This window comes from Maniola hyperantus, chromosome 11 (assembly GCF_902806685.2).
Source record: "Maniola hyperantus chromosome 11, iAphHyp1.2, whole genome shotgun sequence".
NCBI classification, from domain to species: domain Eukaryota; kingdom Metazoa; phylum Arthropoda; class Insecta; order Lepidoptera; family Nymphalidae; genus Maniola; species Maniola hyperantus.
The window spans coordinates 12,752,229-12,778,857 of NC_048546.1; the positions used below are offsets into that span (position 1 = coordinate 12,752,229).

Genomic DNA, 26,629 nt, shown 5'->3' on the forward strand with positions numbered 1-26,629 from the left:
CAATAACGCTATGGTACGCTATAGGCACGGCAGCGGTTTTCAGTTAAGTTAAGCTATAGCGGACACATGTCTAACTGCGATAAGTTGAGGTGCGAGTCCGGAATCGAAGCATGACTATAGGAGGCTGACGAAGCTAGTTTCCGAGATAATTCGAAGCACGACTAGGAAATCGACGAAGGTAGTAATAGAAAGCCGAGGATGAATCTTGAATATTAAGGTAGGATTCTATCGTCAGAAAGAATAACGATGAATTTCTTATAGTTTTATTAATCACTGTTACCACTTTGGATGTTGGTATAGGAATAAATCGGTGTGTCGTAAGACTAACTATTACTGAAATGTACGGTGTGAATGTAGTAAACCTTCGTTCCCGTACCTACATTCACACTAATTCATTCCTATATTCACAAAATACAGATAAAATCACACTGTCAACCTGTAACAACAACTGTATTTAGAACCTACCTACAACTGTATACATTATTTTATAATAGGTACCTGCATTTATTTATGATATTTAACATTCGGCCATTCTACCTACATTAAGTTTGTCCTCAAACTTATTATACATAACAGTTTTTACCTATTTTCATAGTATTACCTATACCTAACAATATCACAAAATTCCAGCAATATGTACATTATAATTTTTAAGTAAATCATAATTATGTAATTAAATATTATTTATATTAATTGCTTTTACTCCTCATTTCATGAAATTATAATCCAAATACATCCTAGCAGTAGACATAATTTTGTAATAAGTATTAATTTTTCATTGGAATAGGTATTTAGGTTTAAGTGTTTTATAATCTTATGTACTAACTATCCATTTAACTAGAACTGTTTGTTTCCTCAAAAATAAATAAATTAAATTAAAGTAAATTCGTGTACAGCTTCTGAAAAATAATCTGGATTGCATCGAGGACTTCACCCAATTTGGGCCACCCTCGCTTTCCAATCCAATTAATCGCATCTGCACCGGACCCCTCACCGTCAAGTCAAGAACTCATCGTGCTACCAGACTTCACGGCCGTGTACGACTTCCAGATGTAACGACTCTACTACCCATCTGCACCGGACCCCTCACCGTCCAGTCAAGAGCTCATCGTGCTACCAGACTTCACGGCCGTGTACGACTTCCAGATGTAACGACTTCACTACCCATCTGCACCGGACCCCTCACCGTCCAGTCAAGAGCTCATCGTGCTACCAGACTTTACGGCCGTGTACGACTTCCAGATGTAACGCGACTCCACTACCCATCTGCACCGGACCCCTCGCCGTCAAGTCAAGAGCTCATCGTGCTACAAGACTTCACGACCGTGTACGACTCCCAGATGTAACGATTGTTAACCCATCAAAAACAATAATAGCATCACACGTTTTATCATGCGTATCAGATCAAATACCATTCATTAAAAACAAGACACAAAAATATCAAAACATCATAATAAGTATCATAATTGTACAACTGAAATCAAAGTAGGTAATCATTCAATCATATAACTTCAAATATCACTACATTTAAATATCAAAACATCATAACAAAGTATCATAATCGTAGTACTGAAATCAAAGTAATTGTTTATCCACTCATCAAATACTATTACACAACAATATCTAAACATCAAAATTTTATAGTATCATAATCGTATTACTAAAATCAAAGTAATTGTTTGATCATTCATCAAATACTATTACACAACAAAATCTAATCATCATAGTATGGTATCATCATCGTAGTACTAAAATTAAAGTAATAGTTTTATCATTCATCAAATCAAATACTATTACACAACAATATCTAAGCATCATAATATAGTATCATAATTGTTGTACTGAAATCAAAGTAATCGTTCGATCATTCGTCAAGTACTATTACACAAAATATCAAAACATCATAATAATAATGTAGTATCATATTTGTGGTAATGAAATCAAAGTAATCATTTAATCTTATATAACATCAAATACTATTACAAAAAAAATCATATCATCATAATATTATAGTATCATAATCTTACTTACACTAAAATAATCATAGTCTTAATAAGCTTACAAATCAGTTCAATCTTTCATCGAGCCTGTCTCATCATCTAAGAATCACTCTGATTACTCAAGATTGTGATCCATGATCAACATGCCAATTGTTTGAATAATTTACTCTGATCAGAAGTAGCCCATTTCCTCATCATGAAATCAATTTTATTTATACCCAGGATAAAGTCGTAAGTTACTCTCAAATAACCAATTTTTCTTCTCACTAAATACCTAAGAATAATGAAAAGGGGTATCTGATGGATATCTGGCTTATTTATTGGTTAAAATCAAAATGACATCAAAAACGTCACCATGGTAACGCAAGGCAAGCTATAAGACGATCAATTTCAATCGACATTGACAAATACCTATTTATACTTCAAACTAATGTAGGTATAAATAAGGTATAAGTAATCGGAGAATCGGAGTACTCTCAGTTTTTGATATTTACTAATTATTTGACTTATTCAATCGTTCTGGTCATTCCAATTTTTTTGTAAGCAAAAGTCTAACTACATATTTTGCACGCCTTACATAAATGGCAAAATGTGAAAGAGTGGTACCATCCATGAGTGTACCATCATTTATTTCGTTACTCACATTTGGAAAAATAAATCATTTCATTTTATTTCATTTCGTATCATTTCAATCATGCCATGGACAGCTAACAAAACTCTATTTCAAAGAATAACTAATTTAAGATAGGTAGGTATAAATTGGTGAAACGCATTATATTTATAAGTCATCCAACAGCAAATGTAGTGGTTAATTTTATTCTTGGCATAGTTATTCTCGGACAAAGCCACCGTTTGTGAAATTGGGCCTTAGCAATATTAGAGCCTTAAATACTAGAAATATTGTACTAATAATTTATCTAAAATGCTAGTAGTTTCTCTCCGAGAATCCGTTATATTATTCGGCAAAAGTTTCTCTTTCAGTCTTCAAACTTATAAAGATCTCACATTTTCGATATAACCGTTTTTTTTTTAACTTAATTCTATTTATATTGACTATTTCCTGTATTGAGAGCCTTCGGGCACAGAACAGATGTGTCAAATATTGGGATCAGCCATGGATGCTGATCCATGTAGACGTAGACGTTGAATTCAGACATTATTTTTATTGATCAAAATACTTCTTTAATAAGTTCGTTAATAATTCTAATCCGACTTTTAATCAAGCAACCACACCACATCAAGAGGTTTCAATCCATTTTTCATTTGTAATGATTATTCTATTTTAAATTATGGAATTTGTTTCAAATATGAATCAGGAGACTAATTTTGGAAAATCCATTATGGATACCCCGGGATAATATTATACAAAAATCAGCGTTGGACTTTTTTTTTTTTCTTTTAATATTTAAATAATTCCACCCTCTTGTTGTTTGTAGAATCGTCCGATCACCTGTATCAATCACTATTACAATCGCAATTGTTGTGATTAGCTGAATTTATGTCGTTCTTGTTGCAACAATGCATTGTAGCCAATAGTGAGCGAGTATCGGCCAATGAGAGGTGATTGTGATAGACACTAATAGCTGTCATTTTACCGTAACCAAGCACCAGACAATAGCCTAGCTATTGCAGAAAAATCCGAAATAAATTGTTTCAAGTAACTTGCCCCCATTTAGTGGGAATTTCAAACCCAAACGTTAGTGTCGGTATCCAAGAAACGACACTTCTTGGTATTTAATTGCAACTGGGTTTTATTTTCTAATTATTAGTAAGTATACCTAATATACAAGTTTGTTCGAGTTTGACACTGATCATAATCTTTAATTCTGGCCATATTGAATTTTTTTTTTTTTTTTACTACTTCTAATACCTTACTACTACTGTTGTGATAGTACACCCTTCTATATACAATAGTCTTGACTATTTACATTTCATTTTATTTAAGTAAATCGTTTTACTACTAACTATACTATATATGGTTTACTAATAACTATAAGCCTTTAACTGACACATAGGTACGATCTAACGTTTCTGCTATTAAAACTACCTACATCAATATTGAAGAGTAGGTATTACAGGCATTTAATTGCATGACAAACTATTAAATGACTTATCAGAGTTGATGTAATAATTAAATCAGGTAGTTCTGTAACATGTTACCATTATGGAATTGAAATATAGGATACGTGCACATGCGGATAGTCAACCACGTATGCGGTAATATTTGCTTCAACTCAATCAATGCATAAAGAGAAGGTACGAGTAAGTAAGTATGTAGTTTAAATCGGAATGACCACGTCAGCCACGCCTCGTAAAGAGTGCAAACCCTGTTTTTTTTTTGACGATTTAGACGATTAGTAATGTGCAAAGAGGCGCTGCCCAGATTAATTAAACACTAGACCCGATAATTGACTACAGCTTGTTTGTAATATTCTGAGGTTATTCGCATTTTTATTTATTTATTTAAACTTCTTCATCAATTATCTCATCATCATCATCATCATCATCATCATCATGATCAACCCATTACTAGCCTACTACTGAGCAGGGCCAATTAATCCCTCAATAATGATTATCTATTTATTTGTTATGTAATTAATTGTTGTTAATGATTATCTATAAGAGTAATTTATTACCTATTTTGAATAAATCATTTGACTTTGACTTTGACATTGTTAAGTGTTGAAATGTAGGTATAAGATTCCTTTTTAAATCAGAGGAATACGCATTCTAGCTAAACTATTACTATTCATTTCTTTTCTTCAAGCCATTCTTTTATCGATTTTATTCTTACAAAATTCGTGTCTAAAAGTAACACATCGACAATGTCACTAGCAGAAAATTCACTACTTACAACAAATTCTTACTAAAAACAATAAAGATTATTTTATTTCTGTTTTGATTTATGGTTAGATTACAGGTTAAATTACATACCAACATTGGGTTAAATGGTGACTATGACCACAAACTACGGGTGAATGGCGTAAGTAAATAATAAGTGGGTGAAATGCACCCAAAGCATCGATTAACATAGTTTCGTGATTAGCAAGGAATAAGTACCTATTTTGCAAACGAAACCTTTTTTTTTTTTTTTTTACCCTTCCTAATATGATCATATTGTTTGCTACAACGACACAATATAACGGACCGATTTCCCTTTCTTAGATTGTACCTACTCATAATAGCTAATATCATTTCGAAATAAGATGAAACAAAATCGATTAAAAGTTTTCGATTACGAAAATATTGATATCGGACTTTTAACGTTAAAGTAGGTACTACCTACTACCCTACCTACCCTAGCCTACCTGCCATTCTTGGTAATTACGTATAATATGTATCCTGAATCCTGATACTCTTATTCTTTTGTATTATCTACAAGTTTCCTACCAGTATGCAATAATAATGAGCTTCATGGGCTGTCGTTTTTCTTTGATATCCCAAGTCAATTGCATAATTATTAATTATTTACCTACATTTACATGAATGATTTAACCAGGCTTTATAAAAGATTGCAATAATTGCGCAGTCCCTATAACTGACTCAAAAAAAAATGCTTTATTACCGACCTGATGTATCTTCGCGCGATACCTGTACCTACCTGATGCTCTGCAACTGGACCCTTCGCCAGCTCAAACGGCGGCGGCCGCATGGTGCCGCATCTATAGTCGCCGCACAATCGCGGCGGCGCAGCGCGGTTGCGACGGCGCAGCACGGTCGCGACGCGCGGCGCGGCGGTGGCGGTGCCGGTGCCGGTTTAGCGCCCGCCGCGCCATTATCTCATATCTCGTCCAGTCGCAGAACCTTTTGATCGTACTATATCTCTTCTTTCGCCTTCAGTACAAGTTTCAACTCGTCCGGTCGCAGAACTTCTTGATTGTATCATTATTTCGCCTTCCTTCAGTACAAGTTTCAACTCGTCCGGTCGCAGATACACCGTCACTCAATTATTTTTCTGATGTAGCAGCAGCGGTTCACTACAAGATGAGTCAATCGTCGTTTCTTCGTGTCGTCGTTTTTGTTTCCGAATTATTGTGAGCATTTTGATCGCTTCGTACCACTTCTGATAATAGAAAGCCGAGGATGAATCTTGAATATTAAGGTAGGATTCTATCGTCAGAAAGAATAACGATGAATTTCTTATAGTTTTATTAACCACTGTTACCACTTTGGATGTTGGTATAGGAATAAATCGGTGTGTCGTAAGACTAACTATTACTGAAATGTACGGTGTGAATGTAGTAAACCTTCGTTCCCGTACCTACATTCACACTAATTCATTCCTATATTCACAAAATACAGATAAAATCACACTGTCAACCTGTAACAACAACTGTATTTAGAACCTACCTACAACTGTATACATTATTTTATAATAGGTACCTGCATTTATTTATGATATTTAACAGTAGAAAGGTAGGAAGGTAGGTTTCCGAGACAATATAGGTTTTTTTTTTTTTAATTCAGATACAAGTTAGCCCTTGACTGCAATCTCACCTGGTGGTAAGTGATGATGCAGTCTAAGATGATAGCGGGCTAACCTGGAAGGGGTATGGCAGTTTTTATTAAACCCATACCCCTTTGGTTTCTACACGGCATCGTACCGGAACGCTAAATCGCATGGCGGCACGGCTTTGCCGGTAGGGTGGTAACTAGCCACGGCCGAAACCTCCCACCAGACCAGACCAGAAATTTAGACATTATAAAATTCCAAACCCCTGCCAGGAATCGAACCCGGGACCTCCCACTATTAAGACCACAGCGCTCACCACTGCGCCAGGGAGGTCGTAAGCTATCAAAGTTAGACTGGTACATCTCTCCAGCCACTAGTACAACTTTGATACATTAATATTACTAGCTAATGCCCGCGACTTCATACGCGTGGATTTAGATTTTTAAAAATCCCGTGGGAACTTTTTGATTTTCTTGGATAAAAGGTAGCCTATGTCACTCTCCAGATCTTTAACTATACCCATGACAAAATCACGTCGATTCGTTGCTCCGTTGCAAGGTGATTGAAGGACAAACCAACAAACAAACACACCTTTGAATTTATAATAAGGGTACTGACTAGCTGATGCCCGCGACTTTGTGCGCGTAGAATTAGATTTTTAAAACTCCGGTGGGGACTCTTTGATTTTCCCGGATAAAAGTAGTCTATGTCACTCTCCAGGTATTTAACTATACCCATGCAAAAAATCACGTCGATCCGTTGCTCCGTTGCGGCGTGATCGAAGGACAAACCAACAAACAAACTCACTTTCGCATTTATAATAAGACTACTGATACCAACTAAGGTATGAACACACGTGCATCTAATGTGTCGAGAGTCCTTGACACACAGAGTAAATTGTAGAAATTAATTAAAACATAATTACACGCCACGGGTCAGATGATACAAAAATGTCAAAGGTCTCGTGTAAACACACACTAAAAGCGTGTTAGAATGTCTATTTTCATCAGACCTTTGACCTTTTTGTGTTGTTTAGTGTTATTTACATTTGTATATACAGCAACATCATTAATCATAATATTATTATATTCCATGACTTTTGCTGTATATTTTTTCGATTGACATTTGGTAGTATAAAAAACCGGCCAAGTGCGAGTCAGACTCGCGCACTGAGGGTTCCGTACTACAATCGTATTTTAAGGACATTTTGCACGATAAATCAAAAAATATAATGCCTAAAAATAAATAAAAATCTGTTTTAAAATGTACAAGTAAATCCCTTTCATATGATGATTGGTACAGTAATCTTACTTTGAAAGTTGAAAATAGCAATATTTGTTCATGAACAGATTTTAACTTTTTTATTGTGATGTAACCACAAATTCACGGTTTTTAGATTTTTCACCTCATGTCTGCTATAAGACCTACCTTCCTGCCTTTCATGATTCTAAGTCAACCGGAAGTACCCTCTAGGTTTTTTGACAGACAGACAGACAGTCAGACAGACAACTAAGTGATCCTATAAGGGTTCCGTTTTTCATTTTGAGGTACGAAACCCTAAAAACTACTTTTATTCAATTATTTTTCACAAAGTGCTTTTGAATAGTCAAACGAATTTCTACCACTAGATAGGTATGCCCTTCTTGGGTACCGAGAATCAGTGGATATCAGTACCCTATTATAAATGCGAAATTGTGTTTGTTTGTTGGTTTGTTAATTTGTCCTACAATCACGTTGCAAAGGGGTAACGGATTGACGTGATTTTTTGCATGGGTATACTTAAAGACCTAGAGAGTGACATAGGCTACTTTTTATCCCGGAAAATCAAAAAGTCCCCCGGGATTTCAAAACCTAAATCCACGCGAACGTAGTCGCGGGCATCAGCTAGTCTACAAAATAAATCTGGTCAAAGTCTAGATAAGTAAAGATATTAAAAACACCGTTAAAGCAAGTGATATTTAATTAATTAAACGCACGCACATAACTCCGAAGAGTTAGAGATCGAACCCCCGACCTCCGATTAGAATGCGGACGTCCTAACCACTAGGCTATCACGGCTTATACTTACCTACTCGTATCATACCAAAACCTGTCCGATTATTGAACCTGTATTGAACATAACACTTACGCAATTCTTTATAAGTCGTGATTATAATATTATTATCACTGTCATAGTATTAATAACAATAGGTACATGTAACCCGTCTGGTCCGTCTGTCTGATGAAAGTGGCCGATACACCGACAGCAAAACGATTTGACAGATACTCAATTACGTCATTAAAAAGCTGTATACGAGCCAAAAGCTGTTACTTCTTGTTTGGAAGCTTTTTTAGGATTCCGTACCCGATGAGTGCCAAAGGGACCCTATTTCTAAGACTCCGCAATACGTCCGTCCGTCTGTCTGTCAGCGGGCTTTATCTCGTGAACCGTAATCTTCCCTTAGAATGTCTATTTATATTGCCGCTATAACAACAAATAATAAAATATTCAAAACGGCCGCCATGAAAATTGAAAAATCATTGACTTATATATATCATATAATATAAGTCAATGATATTATATATATCATATAATACTTCGTATGGACAGGGCTATTGAACAAACAAAATGGCACCGACTCAGTGGTGCTTTAGCACCAATGCAACCTCAGTGGCGTCTGGATTTCAAACGGGTCGTTCATTATTAGGTATCTAAGAGGTGGCGCTGATTTATTTGGTTCCAAAACCGTGAAAAATTTTGTTCGGTTGACCATGTCTTGTCATTTAAATATCGATGTGAAAAATTCTTATTTTTATGATCGATTCTAATATTTAACACATTCATGTTTGTCCATTCATTCAATTAGGTAGGCTTCCCATGTGAAGCCGGGGCGTTAACTAGTTAATTAATAAAACATATTAAAACTCACCTTAAGTTATCTGCTCAACGTTCGGACAAGACATTTTCGAGAAAAGAGATTCCTCACCTGCAACAAGAAAAACAAAAATGAGAACAAAAACAAAATGTCAATTACACAGTTATGCTAAACAGCCGAGGTTTCTTGACACCAATTATGTAATTTGCTTGGCAGCCAGGCGTTTTTACTCAAGTTTTTTCCTTCTTGACCTGAGGCCACGAAGTTAGCGGTAATAGGATTTATCAATAACTAGCTTATGCTCGCGACTTCGTCCGCGTGGACTACACAAAATTTCGAACCCCTATTTCACCCCCTCAAGAGTTGAATTTTCAAAAATCATTTCTTAGCGGATGCCTACGTCATAATAGCTATTGCCAAATTTCAGCCCTATTCGTCCAGTAGTTTGAGCTGTGCGTTGATAGATCAGTCAGTCAGTCACCTTTTCCTTTTATATATTTAGATAGATATCAGTACCCATATCTCTATCTATATATATATAAAAGGAAAAGGTGACTGACTGACTGACTGACTGAATGACTGACTGACTGACTGACTGACTGATCTATCAACGCACAGCTCAAACTACTGGACGGATCGGGCTGAAATTTGGCATGCAGATAGCTATTATGACGTAGGCATCCGCTAAGAAAGGATTTTTGAAAATTCAACTCCTAAGGGGGTGAAATAGGGTTTTGAAATTTTGTAGTCCACGCGGACGAAGTCGCGAGCATAAGCTAGTTATAAAATATGAGAAAGTGTGTTTGTTTGTTTGTTTGTTTGTCGCATATTATAAATGCGAAAGTGTGTCCTTCAAGCAACGGACGTGATTGTTTGTATAGATATAGTTAAAAACCTGGAAACTGACATAGACTACTTTTTATTCCGGAAAATCAAAGAGTTCCCACGGGATTTTAAGTAAGAGTAGAAGAGATAGCGCTTTGCAAAATAACTTTCCAAGTGTCTTAACTTTAACTCTTCGTATATACTGCTTTTTAATCTTTTTATTAGGAAGTAGCTGATGCTCGCGATACGTCCTCGTGAATTACCCGTAGGAACTCTTTGATTTTTCCGGGATAAAAAGTAACCTATGTCACTTTATATACCCATGCAAAAAACCACGTCGATCCATTGCTCCGTTGCGGCGTGATTGAAGGACAAACCAACAAACAAACACACTTTCGCATTTATAATATGGGTATTGATCTATACGTTTTGCTGTCGTTACAAGTTATACAAAATGATATTCCCACTCAAGTTCATCAAGTAACCTTCCGCTTGTTTCAATGCCCCAACTTGGTGATTATCAGTTCTTGCATAACACAATCTAAGTGCAATGTCGCATTCTTATGAGAGTCATTCACCCATCGTCATGTCATATTGGATTTAACATTAGACCATGCACGGAGCACTTTCTCTTTAAATAAGTATGCTCATGACGGGTTTGTGACAGGTTTCTGACCACCGAAACTCGTCTTTGTATAATTTTATCTCCCGTTTTTTTTTGTCTTGTCGACTTAAATTATATCTGTCTAGTAGTCTAAATATATTAAAGGAAAAGGTGACTGACTGATTGATCTATCAACGCACAGCTCAAACTACTGGACGGATCAGGCTGAAATTTGGCATGCAGATAGCTGTTATGACGTAGATTTCTGCTAAGAAAGGCTTTTGAAACCCTTCTTAGGGGTTGAATTTTCAAATTCAAACCAATGTTTCCATTCAAATTTACACCAATTTCAAACTTTTCTTAAAACTTATATTCCTTGGGTAAAATAGAAGTTTGATATTTGCGTAGTTCACGCCAACGAAGTCGCGGGCATAAGATAGTTGTTAATAAATTAGGGCTAATCACGTTTATCTAACCTAAACCAGCCACTCTATAATATAGTGTACATAAACGTACGTGAAACGTGTGTCCGACGTCCGTCTATCCAATCCGGACTAAAAAATAATTTTTATTTTATTTTATTTTTTATTGAATGGTTTACTAGCGATTTTAACATAAAACTTACTAACTATAATAAATACATAGGTTTTTCTATCATGCACAACTATGTTAAATCTTTTAAAAGTAAACACTGCATGCAAATTCCGTACAGATATATCGGACTTACAAAGGGGATAACAATTTAAGTGAAGATTCCAAAAAGTAAACAGTTAGTAAACGTTGGTAACACAACAATCGTCGTCCGGGCTGAACAAGTGGAAAATACACCCCAGAATCCCGAAACCCCAAACGAATCACTGCCAAAAGGGCTTTCGTAGGTATGTCTATTAAACTAACCACATTAACCTTAACATCCATAAAAGTGTAAACGTATGAAAATGAGCAAATTAGACGCGAATTATAATAATTGCCGTAACAACATGTCGGTCTGTTTGTCAGGCGTGTGCGCAACGAGCGCTCTAATTGACTTATTTTATGCTTATTTAGGATTCCTCGGAAACTTCCACGCTTAGTACTATTACCTTGGTACTAATAGGTACATAGGTGCATCTTTGAGCCTCAATAGCTCAACGGGTAAAGGAGTGGACTGAAAACCGAAAGGTTGACGGTTCAAACCCCGCCCGTTGCACTATTGTCGTACCTACTCCTAGCACAAGCCTGACGCTTAGTTGGAGAGGAAAGGGGAATGTTAGTCATTATTATTTTTTAAAAAAATCTATTACCTAACTTCTAACTTCATCATCAGCATCATCGGATTTGACTCGCTACAGCAATGCACGGGGCTGCAATGGCTTGTATAGTACGGTATAGTAACATTGTATATTGAAAAATTAAAAAGAGCAACCGCCGAGTTTCTTGCCGGTTCTTCTCGGTAGGAACGGCATTCCGAACCAGTGGTAAATTAAAACTACCTGACTATTCATAAGCACTTGTAAAAAGTTTACATGAATAAAAAAACATTCTATTCTATTCTATTAATGAAATTAGATAATTTAGAAATAATTTTGCACGCTATGTTTGGCAGGATATGTAACTGATTACCTAACTTTTAAGACCCCATGTAAATAATATACATGTACCTACCATATCTGAGCAAAATAAATAAATGATTATGATTATGATTATGATTATGATTATGATTATGATTATTCTATTCTATCGACCCATTGCCGGCTCACTACTGAGCACGGGTATGCTCTCAGAAGGGTTTGGCCATAGTCTACCACGCTGGCCAAGTGCGGATTTACAGACATTACCTAACTTAAATTCCATTTATTTTCACTATTTTTCTCTCCACTGAGACTCCAATAACATGATTGTGAGGGGTTTTCCTGAAATAATAACACGATCCCTGATCATACGATCATACTTTACATACGATTTGACTCTTCTTCATCATCTTTGCTTCGGACTGTCTCCAACGACGCGTCTCGTTTCTCTAGCGAATAGCGTCGAAATGTTAAAAACCACCGAAAAATTACTTACATGGTGTTAAAACTTGCCTAAGCGACGATATAGGCATAGTACGCAGCCGAAAGTGATGAAATGAGCCTGAGATGCCTTTAAAAAGACATTTCATCTTTGAAGAGTGTTGTCTCTGTCCATATGACGCTTTGTTGGTCTCAACGACCGAGACGCATCTACACATCTGCTGTCTCCTAAAGATCGATGTTCATCACTTTTGGCCGCGTACTATGCTGTATATTTAAGCCCTTTTTTTTCTGCTGGGGGCAGTGCAAGACAGCCATACCCACCCCTCTAGGCCCGGATAGCACCTCTCCAACTTTAAGCGACTGCGTGGAGCAGTTGCTGGCTCGCACGACGGCAGCGTGCATATTTTAGCCCTACACGTAGACTGTAGATACCTATATTTTGCCCGTTCTTGCATTATATCGTCATGGCACTTTCCATCAGCACAGACAGACTGGACAGTCACTACAACACAATAATAGCACACGTGTGTGTTTGTATTGAGGCAACTTTCGCTAATGCACGCCCGTACACTTTCCTCAATGCCCTTAGATGCAAAATTTTAATACTTGCACTTATCGTACCTACTTACAATGTTTTCTGCCATTCGCTGGGAACTTCAATGAATTAATGTAACACAAAATATTAAGTAGGTACCCATAAGTATTAATCTTTTGTCTAAGTCATAAGTATTAATCTATTTTGTACTAATCTTGCTTTATAATAAATTCTAGTCAACATTCTCATAATAATATGTAAGCATGCAAATGAATAATATTTAATATCTAGTAATGATAATTTTAATAATTTTAATCCTATTCTTATTGTATCTTTAATATTTACCATTTTATTGTACCTAAAATTGTATTTGCAATACCCTGACAGGGTCTCATGTATTTAGCTTTTAGCTTTAAGCACCCACCATCAATTAATGTAAATGTACATGAAAGCAAATAAATAAATCTGAATCTGAATCTGAAGTATTTTTTTAGCAGAGTTGCAACTCTTATTAGTCGTTAATGTTCACAGTTTTTTCAGAATTATTCATATTTCCACTTTTCAAAATTAAATACCTAGGCATCTAAGTGTCTAAGCTATGTAGGTATATTATATACTATTAGCCAGACTAGTAGGTATTTATTCGAATGCAATGGTAACAAATCAGCTGAAAGGATTTTTGTTCTAAGCTGTGATAGCCTAGTGGTTTGGACGTCCGCCTTCTAATCGGAGGTCGGGGGTTCGATCCCGGGCACGCACCTCTAACTTTTCGGAGTTATGTGCGTTTTATGTAATTAAATATCACTTGCTTTAACGGTGAAGGAAAACATCGTGAGGAAACCTGCATGAATGAGAGTTCTCCATAATGTTCTCAAAGGTGTGTGAAGTCTACCAATCCACACATGGCCAGCGTGGTAGACTATGGCCAAAGCCCTTCTCTCTGAGAGGAGCCCCGTGCTCTGTAGTGAGCCGGCGATGGGTTGATCATGATGATGACATAATACTACCTACTTATTATGTTGTTTAAAAGACAAAAGTCGATAGAACTTTCAATCAATCGTAAAATCAAATACCCGGCTGAGTTTGTGGTGGGCTCTTCTCTCTTCTTTAGTTTTAGGTACGTATTATTAATCACCACTATATCATATCATCTTACAAATAAAAAATTTGGACAATCAGGGAGCGTACAATTTTACCTATTCTGGATAAATAATTTGAGTTTGAGTTTGAGTTCGATTTACCATTTAGTTTCAAACGCTCGACTGTATAAGTTCATCAAACAGTTACACAATTAGTATTACGATTTACGGTAGAAAATCCGAATAAATTCATCACGATTTGGAAACGCGCCGACATTGGTATTATGAAAACAAATCGATTAAACACCCGGCTCGTCAAGATTTATTATGAAACAAGATAATATTCAAATCGATATTAGCATAAACAGAAGCTAATCGATTCGCACAATGGTCACTGTCAGTCGAGTTAAATCGTATTAATGAGGAAACCCCAATGTTGACACATCACTTAATAAAATCTAAAGTGAGGGTGCTTTTTAGGGTTCCGAACCTCAAAAGGAAAAACGGAACCCTTATAGGATCACTTTGTTGTCTGTCTGTCAAGAAACCTACAGGGTACTTCCCGTTGACCTAGAATCATGGGCAGGTAGGTAGGCCTTATAGCAGACATTCGGGAAAAAATCTGGAAACCGTGAATTTGTGGTTACATTACACAAAAAAGTTAAATAGTGGCCATGAAGTACAAATTAGTATTTTCAATTTTCGAAGTAAGATAACTATATCAAGTGGGGTATTATATGAAAGGGCTTCAGCTGTGCATTCTAAAACAGATTTTTATTTATTTTTATACATCACAGTTTTTGAATTCGTGCAAAATGTCGAAAAAATACGACATGTAGTACGGAACCCTATTGCGGTAGCCTGACTCGCACTTGGCCAGTTTTTTTAATTTACTTACAATTATTAAACGTATGAACGTTAAGAAAGTTACCTCATAAGAATTTTTATCTTACGACTCCTACACGCCCATTATAAAGCTAGGAAATATATTATCCACTAGTTTTTTCCACCCCTTTCTACCTACAATGGTCATGGGCGTGCACGAACAGGAAACATTGCGCGACAAAAAAGGAAAGTTATTTTTCTATTTTCTTTTATAAATATGAACATAGCCCTTTCTAACTTAGGTAGGTACCTACTTTACGGGATTAATAGGAGTTATATTTATATTTTGTCAACTTCTTTGATAAAGTCTTAATTAAACCGATTTTTGAAAAAAGGAGACATGGAAAAAATAATTTGCAAAAATTGGAAAACCATTCAGTAATTTTCATCCCCATTTTTCTCTATGCAAACCAGGTACAGGTATTACAATGCGGACGTGCGAAGCCAGGGCGGGTCACTACTTTCTAGTAGGTACTACTACTAGGTAGGTATATTTTGTATAATTTGGGTAAACTCTTACTCTAGTCTCTACCTGTGCGCAATATCTGGCATTAAAATAAAAACAAAATAACAAAAAGCTAGTAGGTAGGTACAACGTACAACGACCTTTAGAAGGACATAGCAGATTTGTAGAGCGTTGTCTCTGTCGTTGAGACCGACTAAACGTGATATAGGTATGAGTGACAGAGACAACGCTCTACAAAGCCGAAATGTCATTCTAATGGGCGATGTACATTACTTTCTGCCGCGTACTGTATATATTCAGTCAGTTAGTAGGTAGTTATGGATTATGATTATGACATGTAAAATAGCTGATAGCCGCTATACTGCGTTCTACATTTTATGCATTATTACTTGCCTATTTAAATTTTAACGTTCAAATTCTGTGTTTCAAACGTTAAATTTGAATTTAATAAACTATAGAAGTCCTGTTGAAAACCAAAATTTAGCAGGTTCTCTGTAGTACTTAAATATTTCCATATAAAAATTATTTGCCAAGTCAGAAATTTAAGTATTAAATAATTCGTTTTAGACTTTTATTTCGGCTTAATTCAAGATTTTATTTGATCGAGTGAAGTAGGTACTTCCTATTGTGTATCAAAGTAGCACATTCTTTAGACAATGTCTTTAGGTATATTGTATATTTTTAGCAAGGCCATTATTTAATAGTAAATTCCTAAAACATTTGATCTAGCAAACCACTTAGCCTCGGTGACTCGCCTTAAGCAATGATGTTAGTGCTCTGTCGCGTTAGAATTTCCCTGAAATGCAGCTATTGTATAAGCGATATCCGAGAAATGTAATAGAATATGCATAATGGACGAGTGTCGAATATTATTTAGTAGTTGCAATAAAATAGTAATGAAAATAAGTAATAGCGTACAGACAAGTTATGAAATAGTAGAAAGAGTGCGCAATGGTGCGTATTTAAACACGAGTAGCATCGATATAAATGACAAGATATGGTCAAGCGAATAAAAATCACGGTTTAGAAACCAAATAAATCAGCGCCACCGCTTGGATACTAATGAACTAAGTAACTAACAAACCAACAAACAAACACACTTTCACTTTATAATAAGGGTAGGTACCTACTGACTACATAGATGATGCGAATGACGAAGGAAAACACAGCAGACTTGGTTTTTTAGGGTTCCGTACCTCAAAAGGAAAAACGGAACCCTTATAGGATCACTTTGTTGTCTACCTGTCTGACTGTCTGTCTGTCTGTCTGTGTGTCTGTCAAGAAACCTACAGCGTTCCTACTTCCCGTTGACCTAGAATCATGAAATTTGGCAGGTAGGTAGATCTTATAGCTGACATTTGGGGAAAAATCTGAAAACCGTGAATTTAGGGTTAGATCACACAAAAATTCACACAATAAATTGTGGTCATGAACTAATAATTAGTATTTTCAACTTTCGAAGTGAGTGACTATATCAAGTGGGGTATCATATGAAAGGTCTTCACCTGTACATTCTAAAACAGATTTTTATTTATTTTTATGCATCATAGTTTTTGAATTATCGTGCAAAATGTCGAAAAAATACGACTGTAGTACGGAACCCTCATTGCGCGAGCCTGACTCGCACTTGGCCGGTTTTAATTGCTTAAAACGCACATAACTCCAACTAGGCTATCACTACCTTAGTACCTACTAGTAGTCCTAGTACTTCCCAGTAATAAAGGCTAAATGATCGACTGTTGTTTTCACTAAAAGATTCTTGCTTACATCGGTGTAATATTTATATTTATAACACAAGTTAATTACAACCGCCACACCCTCATACCTGTCGACGGGTAACGGATCAATCTTTATTTATTACTCCATGTGAACAAGTCCAATCGGGTCATACACGAAGTCTAATGGTGGCTTCACACTGCGCTTTTTTATGCGAATCGTTCATGTCATAGTTCGCCTCCACTATCAGCGGGGCGATTGTCTAAAACCTGCATCAATCATTATTACAATCTCAATTGTTCTGATTGGCTGAATTTGTACGATTCTTGTTGCAACAATGAGCAACAATGTATTGAGGTCAAAAGTGAGCGAGCATTAACCAATCAGAGATGATTGCGATCGTGACATTGTAGCTGTCAAACAACCGCGGTAGCGCCACTGGATGCGGCAAATGATTCGTGATACTTATCGCGAACTAGCTAATGCCCGCGACTTCGTCCGCGTGGACTACAGAAATTTCGAACCCCTATTTTATCTTTTTTGAATTTTCAAAAATCTTCTTAGCGGATCTCTACGTCATAATAGCTATCTGCATGCCAAATTTCAGCCCGTTGCAGCATGCAACAAATTTGCGCTCGGGCGGCCCAGACACGGGCCCATACTACCGCTCCCGTGGCCCGTACCCCGTCGGTCGCTCGCAACTAGTCTTAGAGAGCACACGTATACAACTTCAATCCCATTTCGCCTTAAGGTTTGGAATACTCTTCCGCGATATGTGTTTCCTACCAATTACAACCCGGGTATCTTTAAAACAAGAGTGAATAGGCATCTTCTAGGTAAACGCGTCCCATCTTAGGCCACATCATCACTTCCCATCAGGTGTGATTGTGGTCAAGCGTATACCTATAATGAAAAAAAAAAAAACCTCAAGCCTTTTAGCCTCAAGTTGTCAATCACGATATTTGGGCTATAACACGTCATGATACATTGATCTTACCTACTTGAAAAGCTACACAATAGGACATTAGACGTCAGTAAAATTCGGCGTTCAAGACAATCTCGGGTCGTGTGAAGCTACCATAACGTATTGCGAAAGTTAAAATCAAGTAGGTATCCGAATGGTTAACGCTTCATTACCTCTAATTCGCTAGCTATTTTATTTATGACCACTTGCAAAAACCTTGTATACAGTTGCTACATCGAAAACTGTTGTAGTTTTTTGTGAAACCGGTTCAAATATGTAGGTAAAATGTAGAATAATAATATATTATTTTATTATGTAACATAGAGATTAGAGAAGCTATGTTGCCTACGTGCTTCCCCGAAGAAATTTCGCAGGGCAACCAAAAGTCACTGACCGCGCAAACCACCACCGAGTTTACGTCAAGCCATGCTAATTTGTCGTAGGTACGAAGGCCGCTGGAGTCGAAAAGTCCTAGGGTGGAGACCGAATATTAGTAAGATTAGCGTTGGGGTCCTCCAGCATGATGGACTGACAATAGAGGCTGGCGGGTAGCGGCTAGCTGAGGAAGGCTGCGAAGCGGAGGACGTCCACAGGCTAATATTATTAACTCTAGATTACTAATTGCTCACTAAAGAAGTTAGTTAGATGTAGGTTTACTTAAGAGCAACTGCGCATGTTGAGTTTCTTGCCGACTCGTCGTCTCAGTAGAATCTGCAATCGTACTGGTTGTAGAGTCCTACCCTACCATACCTACCCTACATACATCCTATATGGTAGAGTCATAGACGTAGCATAAGAGACGCGAGATGTCTTAAACGAAAAACAATTGATAACGATTCTAATACAACAAAAGCTTAAAAGTATTACAGATAATATGTCCTGTACTTGTTTGAAATCATTCTAGGTTTTACATAGATCCTTACCTCCTGGTTACAACTTAGTTCGAATATGTTTCACACATATTCTCTAATTTATCATCATCATAACCATTTCACTCAAGACGGAAACGTTTAAGTGCGAAAACCAGCCCAGAGTGAGAAAGAAGAAGAACCATTTCACTCATCGCCAGCCCACTACTGGAAACGAGTCGCCTCTCAGATTTTTTTTTATTTAATTCCTATACAGGTTAGCCCTTGACTGCAATCTCACCTGGTGGTAAGTCATGATGCAGTCTCAGATGCAAGCGGGCTAACCTTGAAGGAGTATGGCAGTTTTTATTAAACCTATACACATTCGGTTTCTACACGGCATCGTACCGAAACGCTGAATCGAATGAGAAGGGTTTCTTAGTTAACTGATACTTAAAACTGGTACCTACAATCTAGATTCTACATAGATGAAATATCCGCCTTGAAGTATCATAACAATTACGATACCGGCAAATGGCCTCAATTAAAAAGACAGAACGTTTCAACCTAACAGCGTAACAATACGAAATAATCAAATTTCTCGCGCGCACCAATTGAATCACTCCATCACCTGCGATAAACTCGTTAAAGTAACAATTGTAAATTAAACGTAACGTGTAACGTAACAAAACGTAACTAATTGACCAGTTCGGTCCCAGGGGCCATGTTCTGAATGCCCATTGAATGGCCCACCAATGGCGGTATTGTGCAATCGACCATCTCAAGTCTGATTCAGCTAGCGATATGAATTTTCCTCTAGATGGGACACTTCACAGCAAACAACATGTTCCATCGACTATCGACAGTGTGAACTAGAGTGAGGGAACTCTCGATTTGATCATGAATCGAACTATGTCAAATAATAGGCCATGACGCTATGAGTGACGTCAAATCAAAGTCAAACGACGAAGCAAAATAGGCAATTCATAGGCTACCTAACGCCCAATGTAGGAGCATTTGACGCCTGCCAGTTCCATCGAACAAGTTTGGTGAACAACTGTGGTGAATAAGTGTAACTTTTTTTTATTCACTATAGGCAAACGCTTGACCACAATCATACCTGATGGATAGTGATGATGTGGCCTAAGATGGGACGCGTTTACCTAGAAGATGTGTATTTACTCTTGCTTTAAAGATACCCGGGTTGTAATTTGTAACTAAGTCCGTTTCTACGAACATAGATAAGTTATAACAGATAATAGGTAGGCTAAAGTTATGTGAATAATAAAATTTAAAGTTAAGTATCGCGGCAGTTTAACTTTTACAAACGGACTGCGTCTTAAACGAATTACGATAGAGAGGACTGCGGACACCGATATCGATACTATGAAGCGTCAAGCGCCACATCTAGTGAAACATTTCTGTCGCTTGATTCATCTCACAAACTTTTTATCCGCGTAAAGTTCTGACTTTTAACAAATCAAGCCATAACGTAATAGCTTTAATGCTTGCATCCGGAATCGCAAGATAGAAATCTAAACAGGAGCGGTTGTTTCTTAAAAAACTTTTACTATTACTGTTGATACCAAAACGAGATATCAGAACCGCAGGAGATAAATAACTGATAGTAGATAAATAATACACTTCTACTATATTATATATAATGCGAAAGTGTGTCTGTCTGCCTGTCTGCTAGGCTTTCACGGCCTATTCGTTCAACCGATTTTGATGAAATTTGGTACAGATATAGCTTGGATCCTGGGGAAGGACATTCCGGAAAATCAATTCCCATGGGATTTTTAAAACCTAAATCTACGCGGAAGAAGTCGCGGGCATCATCTAGTTATATTATAAATGCGAAAGGGTGTGCGTCAATCTGTCTGTCTGAATCTTAAAAAAAGCTATTGATAATGGAAAAAAGAAAAATATATATAAAAAAATTAGATGTAGGTTTATTAATTAAAAGATAATAACTAAAAGTTGTGGGCATGATTTAGTAGATTATAATATTTCTGGTTTTTACCTACTTGTAGATAGTATAATTTGAATGTTTAAAACGAGCGTTTAGTGGGCGTGCCCACCACATCCTGTTGCTTGTCGGATGCTGCGCCTGCGCCCTACGCGCCATTGTTGTAAACGCCGTATACATAGATTATGTAACAACAGTAACAATATGCCGTGTCACTGTTAACAACTTGGTTATTGTCACGACTATAAAATATAAGTCCCGCAAATTGCTATAGCGCTGGAACCATGTATCATCAACATCGAAAAGACGTCATTATGACCGCGTCAGCCGAAATAAAAATATACCATCAGCTCGAAACTTCAGTGTAGTGCTGACGTCACTAAAATGGCGGCCACACGCATTAGCAATTTGCGGGACTTATAACAAGGTACAACAAGCCCATAATTTGCCTTATTACTAACTAGCTTATGCCCGCGACTTCGTCTGCGTGGACTACACATAATTTCAAACCTATTATTTTTCTACGTAGGGGCAATTGTTTTTTAAAAATCATGATACACGTTTTCTATTCACAATTTCACGATTCTTACTGCAAAACTGAGAGGCTTTCATATAAATTTCAAACCTCTATTTCAACCCCTTAGGGGTTGAATTTTCAAAAATCCGTTCTTATCGGATGCCTACGTCATAATAGCTATCTGCATATCAAATTTCATCAAAAAAGGTTAAGCCGTGAAAAAGCTCGCAGACAGGGAGATACTAGACCGACACATTTTCGCATTTATAATATTAGTACCTATAGGTTGAGTTATGAGTATGGATGGAATGGATGAGTACCTTTTGCCTTCTGATTTTATCTCCTAACATCAAATTTTTTATCTCTTTCGTAAAGACTTACTAGGAAAACATTTACAAAACAAAGCGACGCGTATCTTGATAAATGCGTGGGCATACAAAGTTAAGGCGTGGACAGATTCAGTGCAGTTTATATTAGAGCCTTATCACATTATGGCAGTTTGCTTCGTCAACATCTAACATGCTACTAAATGTGTTGTAACTTCCGCTCTAGTTTTGCTTTACCAATAATTATGCTTATTAAATATCCCTTTTATGGTAATACGTAATATTCAATAGGCAATTTAAATAACGGCTAAATCTAAATCAATCTTTCACTACAAAAACTTGTCTACTGTTTGATAGACAGACACACATTTTTATTTACAGAACAGGTGCCAGTAATTTTTTACCCAACTACGGCATACCCAAAAGGAAGAGTTACGATTTTAGCAGTCTATGTATGTATGTTAGTATCTATTTTTTGTGTTCCACTGTAACGGCTAAACTACTGCAACGGTTTTAATGAATGAGGTGTCAATCGATTCGTTATTACAGTCCGGGTGACATAGGATACGGATAAAATTGATCTGACAGATGTTGCATCCAAAAAAGTGAGGGTCCCCAAATTTTTTTTTATGCAACAGTGATTTTCTAAGGTACTTTTTCGGTAACTAGGGATTTCCATAGCTAAATACAGAAATATTAATTTCTACACAATAAATTCCGGTATCTATCTAAATAGCTAATTTATCTGGATTGTTATAGCCTAAAATCATTAGTCAACTGGACTAATCTATTTTTAATCTGTATTATTAAAGATACGACTCAGTTTTGTTTAATTAACTAATTAATTAAAAAATTAATTACAACAACATAAGTAAACTAAAAACTAAACTAGGCACCCGAAATGATAATAATGACGAAAGAGACACACTAAACCGTTCTTTTAAATCATTATAATTGGGGTCTTAATTATATTTTAACCGTTAAATACCCCATTCGGAGATTTTTCCCACAAGAATGCCGGTTATTACAATGTCGGCCATTTTGAAAAAAAACTGAACCGTCGATGCATCATTGTTCTCTGTGCTCTATTTACTCTTCCACCGCTAGTCTGTTAGGGTTCCTTGGAACTGGTGTAAAAACCGTCATGAGAAATATTCTGACATGTTAACTGATGTATGGGTATTGTCTTATTGTATTGTCATTTGTCATATTATTATTTTGATGTACAATTGTCTCGTAACCACTAACATAGCGGTATTTAAACTCGGTCGCATCATTAAGTACCTATTATAGACTAAGAGCACAGTTTAACGAAATAGACAGCGCGTGCCAGACCTTCGCTACATTATAAAAGCTGAAAGTTTCTCTGCGTATTGTCCCCAACACTGGGAGGAACGTTTGTTTGGATCATGGCGGCTTTGGGAGATAACAGGTAATAAAGGTGTAAAAAGTATCTGGCAATGCATGACGTAATTTCTAATACTTACTATTCTGAAGAAAGTATTAAAACATTAGACTAAGTACCTATACTTTGACGTAAGAAGTACAACTTTATTACCTACTAGCTGACCCGCCCCGGCTTCGCTCGGGTGGGATTTAGAAAATTGAGGTGGGGATTGAATTTCAAAAAATTCTGAAATACATATTTTTTCATTTGTTGCCGAAAACCCAAATACCAATTTTCATGCAAATAACTTGAAAAATGACGGACTTTCATACAAACTTCCATCCCCTATTTAACCCCCTCGGTAGTAGAATTTCCAAAAATCGTAAAATACGTATTTTTTTATTTTTAACCGAAAGCTTAAATACTAATTTTCATCAATGTAACTTCAAAAATGACGGACTTTCATACAAACTTCCATCCCCCATTTAACCCACTTAGGGGTGGAATTTCAAAAAATCCTTTCTTAGTGGATACCTACTCTTTACAAAGAACACACTCTCCAAATTTCATGTCTCTAGGACCAGCGGTTTAGGCTGTGCGTTGATATATATGTCAGTCAGTCAGTCAGGACTTTGAATTTTATATAATATATAGAAGAAGATTATCTCCCAAAGTCACCATGATCCAAACAAACGTTCCTCCCAGTGTTGGGGACAATATGCAGAAAAACTTTCAGCTTTTCTAAAATAACGAAAGTCTGGAAGGCTAGCTCTCTCTCTCTATTAGTTGATACCCGCAAATTCATAGCTAGTATTTAATTATGCCATGCCGTTGTCGTATAGAAACAGATAAGGGGTATGGGTTGATAAAACTGACGACTAAACACGTGAGTAAAGCCGGGACAGATATTATTTAGAATAAAAGATAAACATAATTTTAAATCATACTTACTTAATTTATAAGGAACACTAATATAATTACATAACGAAATGCTTGACCATATTTTTTATGTCCGAGAAAAACATCAAGGCTGTGAGGTGTTTATTCGAAAAAATGCGGAGATCTCGACTGCTGATTACTTAACTTTTGTCTGAAATCTAGACCCGACTAGTTCGCTTTACGGCCTCAAAAGGCACTGGTTTGATGAGTTGCCGTGGGAAGCGGTTGACAGTGGTAGCGGACGAGGGCGCCGAATGAAAAATTATTGGAGGAGCTGGCGAGATGAACAAAACGCTTGAATAACACAGTACACTTCTGATCAAAATACTTTTTTTTAATAATCCGGACGTTTTTATGCCAATACAAAACTGGACTCATTTCCATGAAAAACGGTCCAAAACTGTACTAAAATTGAGTGAACTCTACAGCTGATGATTTCGAAGACTGATAATTAATTTGAACTCATTTCTAAACAAAACGGCCTAAAAGTGTGATAAAATTGAGTCCAAATCCCGAGTGACACCAGCTACAATTTTTTTGAAAAAAAATTAATGTAGCGGCTGTACGACGCCATTTTTTAATGTTAAAAATTTCAGCAGTCGTGTTTTTATATTTTTTTTATTACGACCTGTTTGCCCATATAAGTGAACAAGAGAGAGCTTCGCTTCTGTTGGGTGTCCCACGACGACGCCTTGCAACTTTGCAATGACATGTCGCTCTAGTTTTTCGACCATTCGGCGATGGATAAAAAAATCGAAACCTGCCGTATCTTATGTGAATTCATAACATTCTCAATATTTCTATCTTAAAAAATTTTTTTTTTTTTTTTTTTTTTTTTATTGATCACGTAAATTTCAAAAATACATTTTAAAATAAACAGTTCGCCATCCTCTAGAAACTGTTAAAGTTTATGTGAGGATGGCGAGTTCGCGTTTTACAAATTTAATAAAATCTAGGTAACAAACTTATAAAAATTAAAAGCTGTAAATTAGTACATATTTGTACATATAAAATATCGTTACATGAAGCACTTCCTAGACCTAGACTAGGCATCCAAAGAGGCACCTAGATCCTTAAAATAATAAAAAATCCTAGAAATATTATTACTTATTGCTTTTCCGTGGTAGAATTAAACGCAACCCGCTTAAGTATCCGCTCTTTTCGCGCAAGTTTCCTAAGGCTTATTTATGGTAACACCACACATGACACATGGCATTTATCGTGGCATGCGTCAGGCGGAAAATCCTTCACACATCCGCCACACATTAAGCAACTAGGTACTAGTAGGTACTTAAATGCAATAAGTTGCACTTCATTTTATAATCCGACTAGCTTATGCTTGCAACTTCGACCGCTACAAAAATCCTTTCTTAGCGGATGCCTACGTCATGATAGCTATCTGCATGTCTTTCAGCCCGATCCGTCCAGTGGTTTGAGCTGTGCGTTGATAGATCAGTCAATCAGTCAGTCACCTTTTCTTTTTTATTTAGATTAGCGTAGAAATCTTACTATTAGTGAGTTTCGTTATAAGTAGGTATTATAACGAAAAGATATATAGAATACGTTCTAATTAAATAATAAATAAATAATAATAATAATAACGTCCCATTTGTAATACACTTTATAAGACGTTTTAAAAACAAGATATTTCCTTTGGTAGGAATGATCCTTAAGCCAGGGACGGAATTAAGAAGTGAAGCCATCAAAATATTTGATGTAAGTAGAAAAGTAGCTTTATAATGGTGAAATGGAATGGAATGGAGCAACCGCCGAGTTTCTTGCTGGTTCTTCTCGGTAGGAACGGCATGGTAAATTAAAACTACCTGACTATTCATAAGCACTTGTAAAAAGTTTACATGAATAAAAAACATATTCTATTCTATTCTAAAAAAAATAAAAAAAAATATTAAAATTGGTTAAGCAATTTAAGAGTTTATGGAATACAAACAAAGAAGCAAATCTTTCCTCTTCATAATATTATTAGCTGATTAATAAATATACTTAAGAATAATAAAGGAACTCTTATCATGGCTTCTTAGGTCACAACTTTGTACAGCACGCGGCCAAAAGTGATGAACATCGATCTTTAGAAGGAGACCGCAGATTTTTAGAGCACTGCCTCGGTCGTTGAGACCGACAAAGTGTCATATGGGTATGAGTGACAGAGACAACGCTCTACAAAGATGAAATGTCATTCTGGCTGATGTTCATCACTTTAGGCCGCGTACTGTACGCTTACTTATTGTAGCTTAAAGCTTTGCATTAAG

General features: G+C 36.5%; 1 protein-coding gene across 4 annotated transcripts in view; it reads right to left on the bottom strand.

The window, feature by feature from the left end:
* The window catches only part of LOC117986487 (uncharacterized), a 176,207-nt gene that overhangs the window by 94,977 nt on the left and 54,601 nt on the right, over positions 1-26,629 (bottom strand). Inside the window, exon 1 of one of the 4 annotated variants that reach the window (XM_069501709.1) lies at positions 9,363-9,389. The exons of the other annotated variants lie outside the window; for them this stretch is intronic. The gene's annotated coding sequence lies outside the window, so the exon portion shown is untranslated. Of the gene's footprint in view, positions 1-9,362; positions 9,390-26,629 lie in introns of those variants that run through there. 4 annotated transcript variants of the gene reach the window in all.